General features: G+C 37.9%; 1 non-coding gene across 1 annotated transcript; it reads right to left on the bottom strand.

Annotated features, from left to right (window-relative positions):
- Positions 1–11,398: 11,398 nt before the first annotated feature.
- LOC112436731 (U6 spliceosomal RNA) lies at positions 11,399–11,505 on the bottom strand. The gene has a single exon (XR_003025436.1). It is a non-coding gene; the product is annotated as a U6 spliceosomal RNA (small nuclear RNA).
- Between the last annotated feature and the right edge of the window lie 6,818 nt (positions 11,506–18,323).

The raw sequence follows: 18,323 nt of genomic DNA, 5'->3' as shown, positions 1-18,323 counted from the left end.
AACCCTCCCCCTACCAAGCTCGTCCCAGGTCGACTTCAGGCTGCTGTGCTGGTTGCGATAATTTCAAGCCAGTGGATCTTAGCTTGCGGGGCTCTGTCGGGGTGGGATGCACTGAGCAAGACCACTTGGCTCCCTGGCTTCAGCCCCCTTTCCAGAGGAGTGAACAGCTCTGTCTCACTGGCGTTCCAAGCGCCACTGGGGTATGACAAAAAAACTCCTGCAGCTAGCTCAGTGTCTGCCCAAACAGCCACCCAGTTTTGTGCTTGAAACCCAGGGCCCTTGTGTGGTATAGGCATCACAGGGAATCTCCTGGTCTGTGGGTTGCAAAGACTGTGGGAGAAAAGCTTAGTATCTGGGCTGGATAGCACCATGCCTCACAGCAGGGTCTCTCATGGCTTTCCTTGGCTAGGGGAGGGAGTTCCCTGACTCCTTGCACTTCCTGGGTGAGGCAACACCCCACCCTGCTTCTGCTCGCCCTCTGTGGGCTGCATCCACTGTCTAACCAGTTCCAATGAGATGAACCAGGTACCTCAGTTGGAAATGCAGAAATCACCCACCTGTGTTGGTCTCACTGGGAGCTGCAGACCAGAGCTGTTCCTGTTCAGCCATCCTGCTTATTAAAAAAATTGACTCAAGATGGATTAAAGATTTAAATGTAAGACGTAAAACCATAAAAACCCTAGAAGAAAACCTAGGCAATACCATTCAGGACATAGGCATGGGCAATGACTTCATGACTAAAACACCAAAAGCAATGGCAACAAAAGACAAAATTGACAAATGGGATCTAATTAAACTAAAGAGCTTCTGCACAGCAAAAGAAACTATCATCAGAGTGAATGGGCAACCTACAGAATGGGAGAAAATTTTTGCAATCTATCCATCTGACAAAGGGCTAATTTCATGCATGTCCATGTGAAGAGACCACCAAACAGGCTTTGTGTGAGCAACAAGGCTGTTTATTTCACCTGGGTGCAGGTGGGCTGAGTCAGAAAAGAGAGTCAGCAAAGGGTGGTGGGATTATCATTAGTTCTTATAGGTTTGGGATAGGTGTACAAAGTACATTCTTAAGGGCGGGGAAGAATATTACAAATTACCTTCTTAAAGGTTGGGGAGAATATTACAAAGTACCTTCTTAAGAACGGGGGAGAATATATGTATCAGTTAGGGTGGGACAGGAACAAATCACAATGGTGGAATGTCATCATTTAAGGCTATTTTCACTTCTTTTGTGGATCTTCAATTGCTTCAGGCCATCTGGATGTATACGTGCAGGTCACAGGGGATATGATGGCTTAGCTTAGGCTCAGAGGCCTGACAGCTAATATCCAGAATCTACAAGGAACTTAAACAAATTTACAAGAAAAAAACAAATCACCCCATCAAAAAGTAGGTGAAGGATATTAACAGACCCTTTTCAAAAGAAGACTTTTATGTGGCCAAAAAACATATGAAAAAAAGCTCATCATCACTGGTCATTAGAGAAATGCAAATCAAAACCACAGTAAGATACCATATCACACCAGTTAGAATGGCAATCATTAAAAAGTCAGGAAACAACAGATGCTGGGGAGAATGTGGAGAAATAGAAATGCTTTTACATTGTTGGTGGGAGTGTAAATTAGTTCAACCACTGTGAAAGACAGTGTTGCAATTCCTCAAGGATCTAGAACAAGAAATACCATTTGACCCAACAATCCCATTACTGGGTATATACTCAAAAGATTATAAATCATTCTGCTATAAAGACACATGCACATGTATGTTTATTGTGGCACTATTCACAATAGCAAAGACTTGGAACCAACCCAAATGCCCATCAATGTTAGACTGAATAAAGAAAATGTGGCACATATACACCATGGAATACTATGCAACCATAAAAAAGAATGGGTTCATGTTCTTTGCAGGGATATGGATGAAGCTGGAAACCATCATTGTCAGCAAACTAACATGGTAACAGAAAACCAAACACCACATGTTCTCACTCATAAGTGGGAGTTGAACAATGAGAACATATGGACATAGGGAGGGGAAAAACACTTACTGGGGCCTGTTGGGGGAGGATAAGAGGGGGTACACCTTTGGGGAAAAGAGCTAATGCGTGCTGGGCTAATACCTAGGTGATGGGTTGATAAGTGCAACAAACTACCATGGTACACATTTACCTATGCAACAAACCTGCACATCCTGCACCTGTACTCCAGAACTTAAAAGATAAAGTATAAAAAATAAAAATAACAAAGATTCAGTCTGCTAGAGAAAATCTCTGAGCATTGTTTAATTTAAATATTGGTGTTTTCACAGAGAATTCATGGAGAAGGACAAAAAAAGAATTTCCTTGGTTAAAAAAAAAAAACCAACTTAATACAAGTATCCTAAGTAATATACCAATAAAAAGATGAGTTCCAGCTGACGCTAGCTCTAATCTTGGAGCATTATGAAAGATGTACCTCTAAAGCAATGATAGGTAACGTATGTTGATATGTCAGGCACTGCTCTAAGCACTGAATGGTAATTAACTTGTTTAATTTTCACAAAATGAGGTAAATGCTATTACTGCCATTTTACAAATAACATACCCAACACTTTAAAATTTAAAAACTTGCCTGAGCTCCTGAAGAGTGCTGGAATATGCTAGAACTGGAATTCAGATTTAGGCTTCATAACACTCAAGCCCATATTGGTAACCTCTAGGTTAAAATCCTCTGAGAAAAAAAGGACATCTTACCAGTTAAAAAACCACCAATAAACACTAACAGATAAATTAAAAACATCAGAAAATATCTAGCAATCAAATGTTGGGATTCATGACGAGAGTAACTAGAAAAGGAGACTGCGTAAGAAGCAGAGGAAGGAACAGATGTATACCAAGGGTCGTGGTGATGAAACTGGTATCGGCAAGCCAGATGGAAACCACAGCAGCAGTTCAGTGACTCAAAAGGGACCCACAGCTTCCTCTTTGGGTGGAAAATGTAAAGAATAGTGATCTGGGGTAATAAGCTTCTCAGCCAGGGTAACTCAGAAATGTTTACAAGTGAGTATGTCTAGACTTACAGTAAAGATCCATTTTTCTTTCCAAAAGTACTTCTGACACATTCTAGAGGGCAGACTGCAGTCAGAGACATTTTAAATAGAAGAAATGTCTTCAAGTAGTGAGACAGCATCCATACTTCCAGGCTACTGATGGGGTATATATGTAGGAGATGAACTCCTTAGGAAACACAGATTACACATTTACATCTCTAGTTCTTTTATAGTCAGGGGCATACTTAACTTTCCTTTCAAGGTTACAGTCGTTTCCCCAAACCACTATAATTTTATATTTCATTCTAATCCATCTCAGGTTATCATTTCCCTACTTCTTGTTATTTAGATAATTTGTGTATTGTGTTATATTTTCATTTGTAAGTGATAGAAATAAGCTTGTGGGCCAGGCATGGTAGCTCAGTGCTGTAATCTCAGCACTTTGGGAAGCCCAGGTAAGCAAATTGTTTGAGCCCAGGAGTTCCAGACCAGCCTGGAAAACATGGCAAAATCTCATCTCTGCTGAAGATACAAAAAATTAGCTGGGCGTAGTGGTGCTTGCCTGTAATTCCAACTACTCGGGAGGCTGAGGTGGAAGGATCACCTGAGCCCAGGAGGTTGTGCTGTGATCCATGGTCATGCCGCTTCACTTCAGCCTGGGCAACGGTAAGATCCTGTCTCAAAAAAAAAAAGAAAAGAAAAGAAAAGAAAAGAAAAGAAAAGAAAAGAAAGAAGCTTGCTAAAAACTACTAATGAAAAATGAATGTATAGGAAGGCTGCTTGTGCATTTCCCAGAATCCGTAGAGCAGAACAACCAGGCCCCACAAGCATAGGGTTGATGTAGCTTGGGGAATCTCAGACACAAAAGCATTTGTGGATCTTAAACCTAGAGCTCTGCCATCAGCAAGATTTGGTTCCCCAAATCGTGGACTCACATTTCTCAGCTTTCATTCGGAATCTATGTGAGGGAGAATTTAATTTTGATAGCCTAGAGCAAGTGTAGCCAAAAGGTGGACTCATGTAACTACAAACATGGTTACTAAGCTCTCTGGGGACAAACCTCAAAGGAAATAAAATTGTCAAAAAGTGGAAATGATAGCCCCAAACCTCCTACTTCATCCCAGTGTTTCTGCTTATGCAAAAATTTTTCTTAGAAAATGTGTACACATTACAACCAGCTCATTTACTTAGATATAGGGCACATTGGTCAGAGCTCTGAGATGACATACAATGGAGTGGAATGATCTCCTATGATCAGAATCAGTAGTCAAAATCTCAAAAGGTTAGATAGGTTGACCAAAAGTAATAAGAAACAACTGAACATGCATAAACATTAAGAGTCATGCTTGTGTCCAGAGATGTAATTGTATGGTCAGTAGTGGTTCGGGGAAAAACCCTCCACACACTGGAAGATCTGCTGTTATTTCCTACCCACAATTGAGCAGACTCCATTATATTTCGGAAGTACTCTGGAGATGGAGTTTATGTGTAAAGATTGTTTCATACAAAAATTACAAAACAGAAAGTTGTTTTCACTATTCAATAAACATGTTATATTTACATTTTCAAAGTATATTCCTTACTATAAAAGGGGAAGCTGGTTGGATCACTGAGAAGCCTTACCTTAAACCTATCACAGCCTTGTTATTAGCCGGTTGGGCAAAGGATAACATGAAGTGTTTTAGGCATTAACTAGATACCAGGTCATACATTTCCTTAATTTATTACAATTCCAATAAATTCCAAGAGAAATGGTCAGCAGAGAATGATTTATGACAGGCAGTATTTATGACAGGAGTTTGAGACCAGTGTAGGCAACATGGTGAAACCCTGTTTCTACTTAAAAATACAAAAATTACCTGGGTGTGGTTGTGCATGCCTGTAGTCCCAGTTACTTGAGGAGCTGAGGTGGGAGAATTGCTTAAAGGTCGAAGATGTAGTGAGTCAAGATTGCACCAATCCCAGAAAGTAATGACTTTTAACTCTTGAAATAGGGAAAATGAGGGTGGATGCACCCTTTTTGCTGCCCCACCTCTCCTCTCCCTATATGTACTATTGACAATTATTGGCCCACTCACTGGAATAAATTTTCAGTGTCAGATTACATTAGCAGTTGAATGCATGACTGAGAACTTCTATAGTTCCCACTGCCTCTCAGACCATTAATATGAAATACTAGAAAATAAATTGAATATATATTTGTAGCTGGGAATGGTAACAGGGTTGAGGTGCAAATCAATTTTAGCCTTTTGTAAAATGTATTAATTTTGCATGAGGAAATGTATGTTTGTAGTTGTTGACTTTAAAATAATTTAAAATAATCAAAAACAAGGTAAAATTTCATTGTGATTAAATTCTGATCTTATCACAGATTAAATAAGCAGATTATTTAAAGAAGCCAATATGCTGCCTTTTTTAATTTGTAATTTTTTTTGAGACAAGGTTTCATCAATTGCCCAAGCTGGAGTGCAGTGGTGCAATCTTGACTCACTACATCCTCGACCTTCTGAGTTCAAGCAATTCTCCCACCTCAGCTCCTCAAGTAACTGGGACTACAGGCATGCACCACCACACCCAGGTAATTTTTGTATTTTTAAGTAGAAACAGGGTTTCACCATGTTGCCTACGCTGGTCTCAAACTCCTAGATTCAAGTGACCTGCCTGCCTCAGCTTCCCAAAATGCTGGGATTACAGACGTGAGCCACTATGCCAGGCTTCAATTTTTAATTTTTTAAAATTTCATTTTATTGTGGTAAGAACATTTAACATGAGATCTACCATCTTAATAAATTTTTAAGTATACAATACAGTGTCATTGACTACAGGGACAATGTTGTACAACAGATCGCTGGAACTTATGCATCGTGCTTAACTGAAATTTTATGTTTGTTAATTAACAATGACCCATTTTTCCATACTGACAGTCCCTGGCAACCATCATTCCACTCATTCTATTCTTTGATGTTATGAATTTGACTATTTTAGATTGCTTATAAAGGTAAAATTATGCAATCTTTGTCTTTCTGTCACTAGCTCATTTCACTTAAAATAATGTCCTCAAGGCCCATCCATGTTGTCACATCGGATTGTCTTCTTTTTGTTGTAATATTCCATTGTATGTACCACAAACCACATTTTCTTTAGCCTTTCATCTGTCCAAGTATACTTGGGCTGTTTCTGTGTCTTGCGTATTGTAAATAATGCTGTAATGAACATAGAACTGCTAATATCTCTTTAAGATCCTGATTTTGATTCTTTTGGATAAATACCCAGAAATGAAATTTCTGGATCACATTATAGTTCTACATTTAATTTTTAAAGGAATCTCCATACTGTTTGTCATAGCATCTGCACCACGTCGTTATTTCATTTTGTTTCATTTGGCTTCACTATTTTGCATTCCCACCAACAGTATACAAGCATTTCAATTTCTCCACATCATCAATACTTGGAGTCATTTGTTTCTGTGAGAATAGCCATCCTGACAAATCTGAGAGGATTTCTCACTGTGATTTTGATTTGCATTTCCCTGATGATTAGTGATGTTCAGCATTTTTTCATAAAGCTATTGTTATTTGTGTGTCTTCTTTGTAGAAATGGCTACTCAAGTACTTTGTCCACTTTTTACTATTATTATTTTTTGACACAAGATCTTGCTCTGTTGCCCAGGCTGGAGTTCAGTGGCACAATCACGGCTCACTGTATCCTCTACCTCTCTGGCTCAAGTAATCCTCCAGCCTCAACCCCCAAGTAACCATGCCTGGCTAACTTTTGTATTTTTTGTAGAGACAGGGCTCCACTATGTTGCCTAGGCTGGTCTGCAACTCCTGAGCTCAAACAATCCATCTGCCTTGGCCTCCCAGAGTGCTGGGATTATAGGCATGAGCCACCGTGCCTGGCCCTTTCTCCATTTTTAAAATCAAGTTATTAGCTTTTCTGCTATTGAGTTGTAGGAGCTCCCTATATATTTTGGATATTAATCTCTTATCATATACATGGTTTGCAAAAGAATCTGTAGATTGCCTTTTCACTCTGTGATTGTCTCATTTACTAGGCTGAAACTTTTGGTTTGATGTAGTTTCATTTGCTTATTTTTGGTTTTGTTGCTTGTGCTTTCAGTGTTGTGTCCATGAAATCACCTCCAAGACCAATGTCACGAAACTTTTCCTCGAAATTTTCTTTTAGAAGTTTTACAGTTTCTGGTCATAGATTTAATCCTTTTATATTTTTGTGTTTGGTGTAAGATAAGCGTCCAATTTCATTCTTTTGCCTGTGGATATTCAGTATTTCCTACACCATTTGTTGAAGATACTATCTTTTCCCCATTGTGTATTCTTGGCACCATTGTTAAAGATCAGTTGACCATATATATGAGGGTTTATTTCTAGACACTCAATTCTATTCTATTTGTCTATATGTCTATCTTTATACAAGTACCAAATTGTTTGATTACTGTAGCTTTGTAATATATGTTGAAATTATGAAGTGTGATGCCTCCAGCTTTGTTTTTCTTGTTCAAGAATTATTTGACTATTTGAAGTCATATAAATTGTAGAATTGTTTCATATAAATTATAGAATTGTTTTTAATATTTCTGTAAAAATGTCATTAGGATTTTATTAGGGAGAGGGTGAATCTGTAGGCCACTTTTGTAGCATGGACATTGTAATGACATTAATTCTTCCAATCCATGAACACAGGATGTCTTTCCATTTATCTCCACCAGCTTTAATTTCTTTCTTCAGTGTTTTATGCCTTTCAGTACATAAGTCTTTCACCTCCTTGGTTAGGTTTATTCATAAGTATCGTATTCTTTTTGATGCTACTGTAAATGGGGTAGTTTTCTTAATTTCCTTTTCAGATAATTTGTTGTTAGTGCATAGAAATACAACTGAATTCTGTATGTTTATTTTGCATCTTGCAACTATGCTGAAATTGTTCATTAGTTCTAATAGTCTTTGTGAAGTTTTTAGGATTTTCTATATGTAAGGTCATTTTATCTGTAAACAGATAAATTAACTTATTCCTCCTGTATTTGGATGCTTTTTATTTATTTTTCTTGCCTAATTGCTCAGGCTGGAACATTCAATACTATGTTGAAATGATGAGAGAGGCATCCTTGTCTTGATCCAGATTTTAGAGAAAAATCTTTCAGTTTTTCACCATTGAATATGATAGTAGATATGATGCTTTTCAAATATGGTCTTCATTGATTAAGTTAAATTCTTTCTACACCTAATTTGTTGAGGGTTTTATAATAAAAGGGTATGAAATTTTGTCAAATACTCTTCTTCATCTATTTAGATGATCATATAATTTTTATGCTTCATTTTGTTGATATACTGTATCACATTGATTAAGTATATTGAATGATACTTGCATACTAGGGCTAAATGTCACTTGTTCATGTTGTATTATACTTTTTATGTGCTTTTTAAGTTCATTAGTTGCAAACTAAGTTAATTAGGGATATTGAGCTATAATTTTCTTTTTTTGCAGTGTCTTTATGTGGCTTTGGCATCAGGGTGATACTGATTTCATAGAATGAGTTGATAACTTTCTTTGCCTCCATGATCCAATCACCTCCCACCTTGCACCACCTCCAACATTAGAGATTACATTTCAACATGAGGTTTGGAGGAAACATCCAAACTATATCAGATGCCACAGAAATAAAAAGAACCATAAGGAACTATTATAAAAAAATTTATGCCAACAAATTAGATAACTTAGAGGAAATGGATAAATCCCCAGAAACATACAAACTACCAAGACTGAATCAAGAAGAAACAGCCTAAACATTCCAATAACAAATAAGGAGATTGACTCATAATCAAACTATCCAAAAAAGAAAACTCTAGGATCAGACAGCTTCACTGGTGAACTCTAATAAATATCTAAAAAATAACTAACATCAATTCCCATCAAAGTATTACAAACAACAGAAGAGGGAACACATCAATTTTGCCTTTCGTGACAGATATTGACTTAAATTCTGTTTTGTCTAATGTAATTATAAACACAACTACTCTAAATTTTTGTTTGTTTGTTTTATGTGTTGATTTTTTTTTGTTATACTTTAAGTTCTAGGGTACATGGGCACAATATGCAGGTTTCTTACATATGTATACATGCGCCATGCTGGTGTGCTGCACCCATTAACTCATCATTTATATTAGGTATATCTCCTAATGCTATCCCTCCCCACTCCCGCAACCCCACAACAGTCCTCAGTGTGTGGTGTTCCCCATCCTGTGTCCAAGTGTTCTCATTGTTCAATTCCCACCTATGAGTGAGAACATGCGGTGTTTCATTTTCTGTCCTTGTGACAGTTTGCTCAGAATGATGGTTTCCAGCCTCATCCATGTCCCTACAAAGGACATGAACTCATCCTTTTTTATGGCTGCATAGTATTCCATGGTGAATATGTGCCACATTTTCTTAATCCATTGTATCACTGATGGACATTTGGGTTGGTTCCAAGTCTTTGCTATTGTGAATAGTGCTGCAATAAACATACATGTGCCTGTATCTTTATAGCAGCATGATTTATAATCCTTTGGGTATATACCCAGTAATGGGATGACTGGGTCAAATGATATTTCTAGTTCTAAATCCTTGAGGAATCACCACACTGTCTTCCACAATGGTTGAACTACTTTACAGTCCCATCAACAGTGTAAAAGTGTTCCTATTTCTCCACATCCGCTCCAGCACCTGTTGTTTCCTGACTTTTTAATGATTGCCATTCTAACTGGTGTGAGATGGTATCTCATTGTGGTTTTGATTTGCATTTCTCTGATGGCCAGTGATGATGAACTGCTCTAAATTATTGATATACTTCAATTTCAAAGAGAAAAAAATCAGAATTTTGCCTCATTAATGGAAATCCAATAAAAGGGGTCGATTTCAGAGAACATTAAGTGTTCTGAAGATTCAAAAGCACAAATTTTTGTGCTTTTGAAATAATTAATTCATTACTAGAAAAAATTGTAGTCCCAGTAATAGGACAGATGCTGGGAATATGAAGATTAATACCATATGTCTTAGTCCATTTAGGACTAAGTCTATTAAGACTTTTTATTCCATAGCAATCCATCACTGTAAAGAAATACATGAGGCTGGGTAATTTATAAAGATGTAAGGTTTATTTGGTTCATGATACTGGATGGCTTGAAAGTTCGAGATTAGGCATCTGCATTTGATGACGGCCTCAGGCTACTCCCACTCCTAGCAGAAAGTGAAGGGAAATTGGCTTATGCAAAGATCGTATGGCAAGAGAGGAGGCAAAAGGGAAAAGGGAGTTGCCAGGCTGTGTTTATCAACCAGATCTTGAGGGAACTAATGAGTGAGAACTCACTCACTTTTGAGAGAAAGCACTAATCTATTTATGAGGGATTCACCCCATGACCCAAACACCTCTCATTAGGCCCCACGTCTAACATTCAGATGAAATTTCAACATAAGTTTTGGAGAAGACACATATCCAAATCATAGCACCATAAAATCATTACCATCAAGGGTCTACCATCGGTAGACAAAAAAAATGGAATTCCACTTGGAATTATTGCATTCCAATGTCTCTGATCAGGAACAGGGGCAGGCTTCAACTAATTGTCAATAATGGCCATATTTTTTACTCCAAAATGTTTATATCCACACCATTCCTCCCCTTGAGCAAAGTGCCATATATGCTATGATTTAAAATAACTTTAATATTTTAAAGACAGAAATAATATTTGCCTATCCATTCATTCTAGAAAAACAGATTGAGTTGTTATTTTCCAAGGCAGAGCATTGTCTTAATTTTCTAAGAATAGTGTCTTCACATCCCTCTCAAAAGCATCACAGAGATTTCAAACTTGGAATGTGCAAAAACAAAAACAAAAAAGAAAACAAAAACCTCTGAGTTCCCCTCCCCCACCCCATGTAAAACATTCTCATGCCCCAGGATTCTGTGTCTGTGGAATTTCTTTATTTTAAAGTGTATTGAAATCATGTCATTCTTCACCTCAAAGCCTATAAAGGCTCCTTATCTTGCTCAGAATAAAATTTAAAACTCTTTATCATGACCTAGAAAGCTCTATGTGACCAAATTTCTCTACTTCACTGAGCTTCTCTTCCAAAACACACCTCCATTCACGCTTATTTTTATTTTAAGGATTGGCAAGTTTTGGAGCCTTGGAACTCGTAATTCAACTGAAAACTTTTCCTCAGCTATCTCTCTGGTATAATTTTTCTCTTCCTTGAAGCAATTGCTCAAATGTCACCTTAACAGAGAGGCTTCCCTAAATACCTTAAGTAAATTAGTACCCCACTGTCACTCCCTTTTCCTCCATTCTGCTTCTGTGCATTAAAAATTTGTTTTGTTTTTTGTATGGAATATTTCATAAATTTGCATATTATTCTTGCACAGCAGCCATGCTAATCTTCTCTGTATCGTTCCAATTTTAATATATGTGCTGCTGAAGAAAGCACTGCTTCTATGCATCTTTAAAGCACATATATTATATATGATGTATTTTTTATTTATTTGTTGCATCTTTCCACTAGAACACTAGCATGCAATCTATATAAGAACAAGAACTCTTTTTTTTACTTCCTTATTCCTATCTAGGAAATATCTTGTCACAAAATAAACCTGCTGTATATATTTTCTGAATAAATAGAAAATAAGTCATTGGGTCTACATAGTCTGTATTGACAATATTTGTTTTATGAATTACACACTATATTATGCATTGCCATATGTGCCTAGACCTCTAAATTCTACAGCCTACAGCACTGATTCCCCAACAGATATGTCGCAGAATACTATTTGGTGACATATTTATAAGTATTCCATAAAAAATTAATTGAAAAACCCTTTGGGCTGGGTGTGGTGGCTCATGCCTGTAATCCCAGCACTTTGGGAGGCTGAGGCAGGTGGATGGCTTGAGCTCAGGAGTTTGAGACCGGCAGGCAAAATGGTGAAACCTGTCTCTATCAAAAATACAAAAATTAGCTGAGTGTGGTAGTGGGTGCCTGTAATCCTAACTATTACGATGGCTGAGGCACGAGAAACGCTTGAACTCAGGAGGTGGAGGTTGTAGTGAGCCGAGGTCACATCTCTGCATTCCAGCCTGGGTGACAAAGCAAGACCCTGTCTCAAAAAAAAAAAAAAAAAAAAAGAAAAGAAAAACCCTTTATATCTCTACATCCTACTTTGAAGATTTATGATGCATATTGTCATGTAAAAAAAAAATTCTGAAACTCCTACAAAAATAAATCTACTTAAATTTGCTTAAGACAAGGGAGTGATGTCAGCAAAATAGCAGAGTAGGAGATACCATTCCTCATCTCCCCCCTCAACCTACACACAAAAACACACACAACTGGACAGATATCGAACACTGAAGAGAGCGTTGGGAGGGTTGAAGGTTTCAATCAAGAACCTGAAGCAACACAGTGGAGTTAAAAAAAAAAAAAAAAAAAGGAGAATAATCACAAACAGAAAAGGTCACTGAGGAGACTGGCATACCCAAGACATCTGGAGATGGCTAGGAAAAAAGAAGAAAGCAGGGGCTATCAGTATCAGACACATGGTGGACGTCAATGCAGTCCTTTGCGGAGGATGCTGGTAGCTTTCACCACTGAGGCAACACACAGACATTGTCCCCATGCAAATGCCCTGAATAGGAAGACACTGCTGTGCCCTTAATCCCAAAATGGAGCCACTCTTGTGCCATTGCTGGACTAGGGCCAAAACCCATTCCTGTGTGGACCCCAGACCCTGAAGCTGCAGCTACTCCATGCCTATGCTGTAGACCTCAACTCCATGGCCACATCATGTACACCCACACTTCAGACATGGGAGCCACCATCACTGAAGGCTGACTCCACAACACACCCTGAGCCATGACCAGTCTGAGCACATCCATGTGACCCAGGCTCTGCCACCACCCCATGAGTGCCCATATTTGGGCATCTAAGCCACTGCCACAGTAAGTCAGCCCACATCCTGGAGTGGAGCAACTATCACTTTGTAGATTTCTGTACTCCAGACCCTGACTCCATGGCCACACTATGTGTACCTATGCCTCAGTCACCAGACCCACCACTGCTGCAGGCTAGCCCCACCCCTGGCCTTGAAGCTATAGTCACTCTTCACACACCTAAGCTTTGGACCCTGGCTCCATCATAACTTTATGAGTGCCATGCCTCAGACATCAAAGCCACTGCCGCAGCAAATTAGCTCACATGTCAGCTCCTGGAGTCACTGTGGCTCTCAGGCCACTCCACCAGCACCTGCACTGCAAACACCAGAGCCAATGCTGCAGCAGGTGTGCCCATGCCCCAGTCTGAGTTTGACAGAGCTGCACAGAGACTACACTGCTGTGCCCTCACCAAAGCAGGAAGGGCAACATCCCACCCAGCCAGTGTTTTTGCACTCACTCATAGTTGAAAGTTTTCCCCCTCTAAAACCAGTCTATAAAGTCTGTAACATGTAACTGTTTCATCAGATGCACAGACATCAATGCACAGCAACAAGAAACATCAAAAACAAAGGAAACATGTTGCCAGCAAAAGAACACAATAAGCTCTGCAAGGCCTGCTGCCTCTGTAGATCCCAGCTCTGTGGGCAGGGCATAGCTGAACAAAAGGCAGCAGAAACTTCCGCAGACTTAAACATCCCTGTCTGACAGCTCTGAAGAGACCAGTGGTTCTCCCAGCACAGTGCTTGAGCTCTGAGAACAGACAGACTGCCTCCTCAAGTGGGTCCCTGACCCCTGTGTAGCCTGACTGGGAGATATCTCCCAGTAGGGGCTGACTGACACCTCATATGGGTGTGTGCCCCTCTGGGACGAAGCTTCCAGAGGAAGGATCAGACAGCAATATTTGCTGTTCTGCAATATTTGCTGTTCTGCAGCCTCTGCTGGTGATACCCAGGCAAACAGGGTCTGGAGTGAACCTCCAGCAAACACCAACAGACCTGCAGCTGAGGGATCTGACTCTTAGAACGAAAACTAACAAACAGAAAGGAATAGCATCAACATCAACAAAAAGGACATCCACACCAAAACTCCATCTGTAGGTTACCAACATCAAAGACCAAAGGTAGATAAAACCACAAAGATGGGGAGAAACCAGACCAGAAAAGCTGAAAATTCTAAAAACCAGAGTTCCTCTTCTCCTCCAAAGGATTGCAGCTCCACGCCAGCAATGGAACAAAGCTGGATGGAGAAGGACTCTGATGAGCTGACAGAGTAGGCTTCAGAAGGTCAGTAATAACAAACTTCTCTGAGCTAAAGAGGATGTTCAAACCCATTGCAAAGAAGCTAAAAACTTTGAAAAAAGATAAGAAAAATGGTTAACTAGAACAGTGTAAAGAAGACCTTATATGACCTGATGGAGCTGAAAACCATGACACAAAAACTACGTAAGCATGCACAAGCTTCAATAGCCGATTTGATCAAGTGGAAGAAAGGGTATCAGTGATTGAAGATCAAATTAATGAAATAAAGTAAGAGGAGAAGTTTAGAGAAAAAAGAGTAAAAAGAAAGGAACAAAGCCTCCAAGAAATATGAGACTATGTGAAAAGACCAAATCTACATTTAATTGGTGTACCCAAAAGTGATGGGGAGAATGGAACCAAGTTGGAAAACACTCTTCAGGATATTATCCAGGAGAACTTCCCCAACCTAGCAAGCCAGGCCAACATTCAAATTCAGGAAATACAGAGAACACCACAAAGATACTCCTTGAGAAGAGCAATCCCAAGACACATAATTGTCAGATTCACCAAGGTTGAAACGAAGGAAAAAATGTTAAGGGCAGCCAGAGAGAAAGGTTGGGTTACCCATAAAGGGAAGCCCATCAGACTAACAGTGGATCTCAGCAGAAACCCAATAAGCTAGAAGAGAGTGGGGGCCCATATTCAAAATTCTTACAGAAAACAATTTTCAACCCAGAATTTCAAATCCAGCCAAACTAAACTTCATAAGTGAAGGAGAAATAAAATCCTTTACAGACAAGCAAATGCTGAGAGATTTTGTCACCACCAGGCCTGCCTTATTAGAGCACCTGAAGGAAGCACTAAACATGGAAAGGAACAACCAGTACCAGGCACTGCAAAAACATGACAAATTGTAAAGACCATCAAGGCTAGGAAGAAACTTCATCAACTAACGGGCAAAATAACCATCTAACATCATAATGACAGGATCAAATTCACACATAACAATATTAACCTTAAATGTAAATGGGCTAAATTCCCCTGTTAAAACACACAGACTGGCAAATTGGATATGGAGTCAAGACCCATCAGTGTGCTGTATTCAGGAGACCCATCTCACGTGCAGAGACACACATTGGCTCAAAATAAGGGGATGGAGGAAGATCTACCAGACAAAAGGAAAGCAAAAAAAAAAAAAAAAAAAAAAAGCAGGGGTTGCAATCCCAGTCTCTGATAAAACAGACTTAAAACCAACAAAGATTAAAAGAGACAAAGAAGGCCATCACATAATGGCAAAGGGATCAGTTCAACAAGAAGAGCTAAGTATCCTAAATACATATGCACCCAATACAGGAGCACCCAGATTCATAAAGCAAGTCCTTAGAGACCTACAAAGAGACTTAGACTCCCACACAATAATAATGGGAGACTTTAACACCCAACTGTCAACATTAGACAGATCAACGATACAGAAAGTTAACAAGGATATCCAGGAATTGAACTCAGCTCTGCGCCAAGCAGACCTAATAGACATCTACAGAACTCTCCACCCCAAATCAACAGAATATACATTTTTTTTTTAGCACCACACCACACCTATTCCAAAATTGACCACATAGTTGGAAGTAAAGCTCTCCTCAGCAAATGTAAAATAACAGAAATTATAACAAACTGTCTCTCAGACCACAGTGCAATCAAACTAGAACTCAGGATTAAGAAACTCACTCAAAACCACTCAACTACATGGAAACTGAACAACCTGCTCCTGAATGAATACTGGGTACAAAACGAAATGAAGGCAGAAATAAAGATGTTCTTTGAAACCAATGAGAACAAAGACACAACATACCAGAATCTCTGGGACACATTCAAAGCAGTGATAAGTGTGATGAGCAGAAATAGGCTTCATTAGAGTAGAGTGACTATTAAAAAATATAACTTTCTAGGAGCTATAAATCAAAGCTTTAAAAAGATGTTTGGATATATTTGAGTGTTCAGATCATGAAAATAGAAACTGCCCTGCCTACTGTAAGAACAGACTGATGGGAAATTATACACCTGGTCAACTTAACCTTTAAACAGACAATGCTGTAAAAGCTAATGGTTTCTCTGATATTTATTATAAGTTTTAGTACTGATTTCCTTTTCCAGTGCTGCACACTCCTGTGTTTGGAACTTTAACAGATTTGCAACAAAATCCTATATCCAGCTTCCTATAATTTAATTAAAGAAAAACACATCCAGATAAAGGCTTTATTATGTTCTATTATTATTATACTTTAAATTCTGGGGTATATGTGTAGAACATGGAGATTTGTTACATAGGTATTCATGTGTGAAATCTTTGTTATTAACAGAGCAGATAGCATCAGAAATCATGTGACTATTATGATTCTCAGAATATGTCTTAACTTTCAGGGCAAAATTAACACTGAAAGCTCTAGCTTAAGTGTTGGCACCTTTGTGGGAAAAAAATCACTTTTGAAACTCAGACTTCAATAATTTAAAATTATTGAAGACAATAATTTAAAATTATGTGAAATGTTTTAAATTTGTGAACTCCTAATTACTGTCTTAATGATTCATTTTCTTGAGAGCGATAATTGTATAAAAAGCTATTGCAGCTTTATTTTCAATATGACATGCCTGTAAACCATGGAGTTTTCCCTGTTTGTAAATAGACATTGTAGATAATTGAATGTTTGATTTTAGAAAGGTCATTAGTTTCTTGTTACACATTTTGTTAGTCTGGTTTTTGTTGCTTATTGGGTTCTTGAAAATAGTTGATGCTGTGTTATGTATAACTTTTCTAATAAAAGTTGTGTTATAAGCTGTAAAAAAAATATTTTGGAGCAGAGGAAATGGAAATCACCTAGTAAGATGATAGATTTAGAACCATATATATGTCGAATTGTCACAAATGTAAATGGATTAAATTTTTAACCTAAAAGGTGATTGCCATATTGGATTTTTTAAAATTTAACTATATGCTACTTATTAAGAGCACATGTGGAAATACAAAGATAAAAATGCTCAAAAATAGAAGATGGAAAAAAAAATTTTACAGCACTAACATAATGAAAGTTACTGTATCTATTTTAATATCAGGAGAAAAATTAAAGCCAAAGGCATTACTAAATTTAAAGAAAGTGACTCCACAATGATAAAAGAATTAATTTGCCATGTACAAGTAATAATTATAACATTGTATATACCTTGTCATGGCTTCAATATACAGGTATCTCTTTCTATAGGAAGCTTTAATATCCAAATATTTGCTAAATTAATTTAAAAAATTGTTGTGACAAATTTCTATTCAAGGGGGAAAAATATGTTAGAATCTACATATGCATCACAGTTACAACTATTCAAGTTGCTCATGAGTCCAGGTGAGAAGATGTTCGGTACTACCAACTTCCCAATCCTTTCCCAATTGCTTATCCCTTTATAGGCTCCTACTGCCAGATTCTTCTGAGTATCAGTCAATATAGGCTCGATTTGGATGATGGGATTCTTCTTTATATTATGGTATTTTCAGTGCAATGGAAAAGAATAACATAATTTGTATCATATATCATGCAACTTTTGCATATAGTCATGCCCACTAATAAGTTTAATATGCACTAAATAATTAGATAATTTGTTTTAAAGTATGTTATGCAGAAATCCTTTGTGGATACATATTAATGACCATTTTGGTAGTTGTTTAGAAAATTTGTTGAGGTTTTTATATAAAATAAAAATATACTATCATTATCATTGCCATTGAAAATGATGGATTACAGGCTCTAGTTAACTCAAACTTTGCTAACCATCATATTTTCAGGAATAGATTAGATTTGGGTAACAAGAAATGCTTGCAAGCAAAGAAAGATTTGACAAAATTTAAATGAGAAATAGACAAATTCCCAATCAGCGAGAGATCTTAACACATATTTCTCAGAAATAAAACAAGTAAACCAAGAATACAGGATATAGCAGTATCAAACACCCTGCTTGCCAAACTTGATTGAATCAACATATATAAAATGCCAAATCCCTAACTGCAGAATAAAATTTATTTCCAGGATACATTAATAGC

The sequence above is a fragment of the Pan paniscus genome, chromosome 10 (assembly GCF_029289425.2).
Source record: "Pan paniscus chromosome 10, NHGRI_mPanPan1-v2.0_pri, whole genome shotgun sequence".
In the NCBI taxonomy this organism is placed as follows: domain Eukaryota; kingdom Metazoa; phylum Chordata; class Mammalia; order Primates; family Hominidae; genus Pan; species Pan paniscus.
Note: the sequence above shows the minus strand (reverse complement) of the source record. Positions and strands in the feature narration are given on the sequence as shown.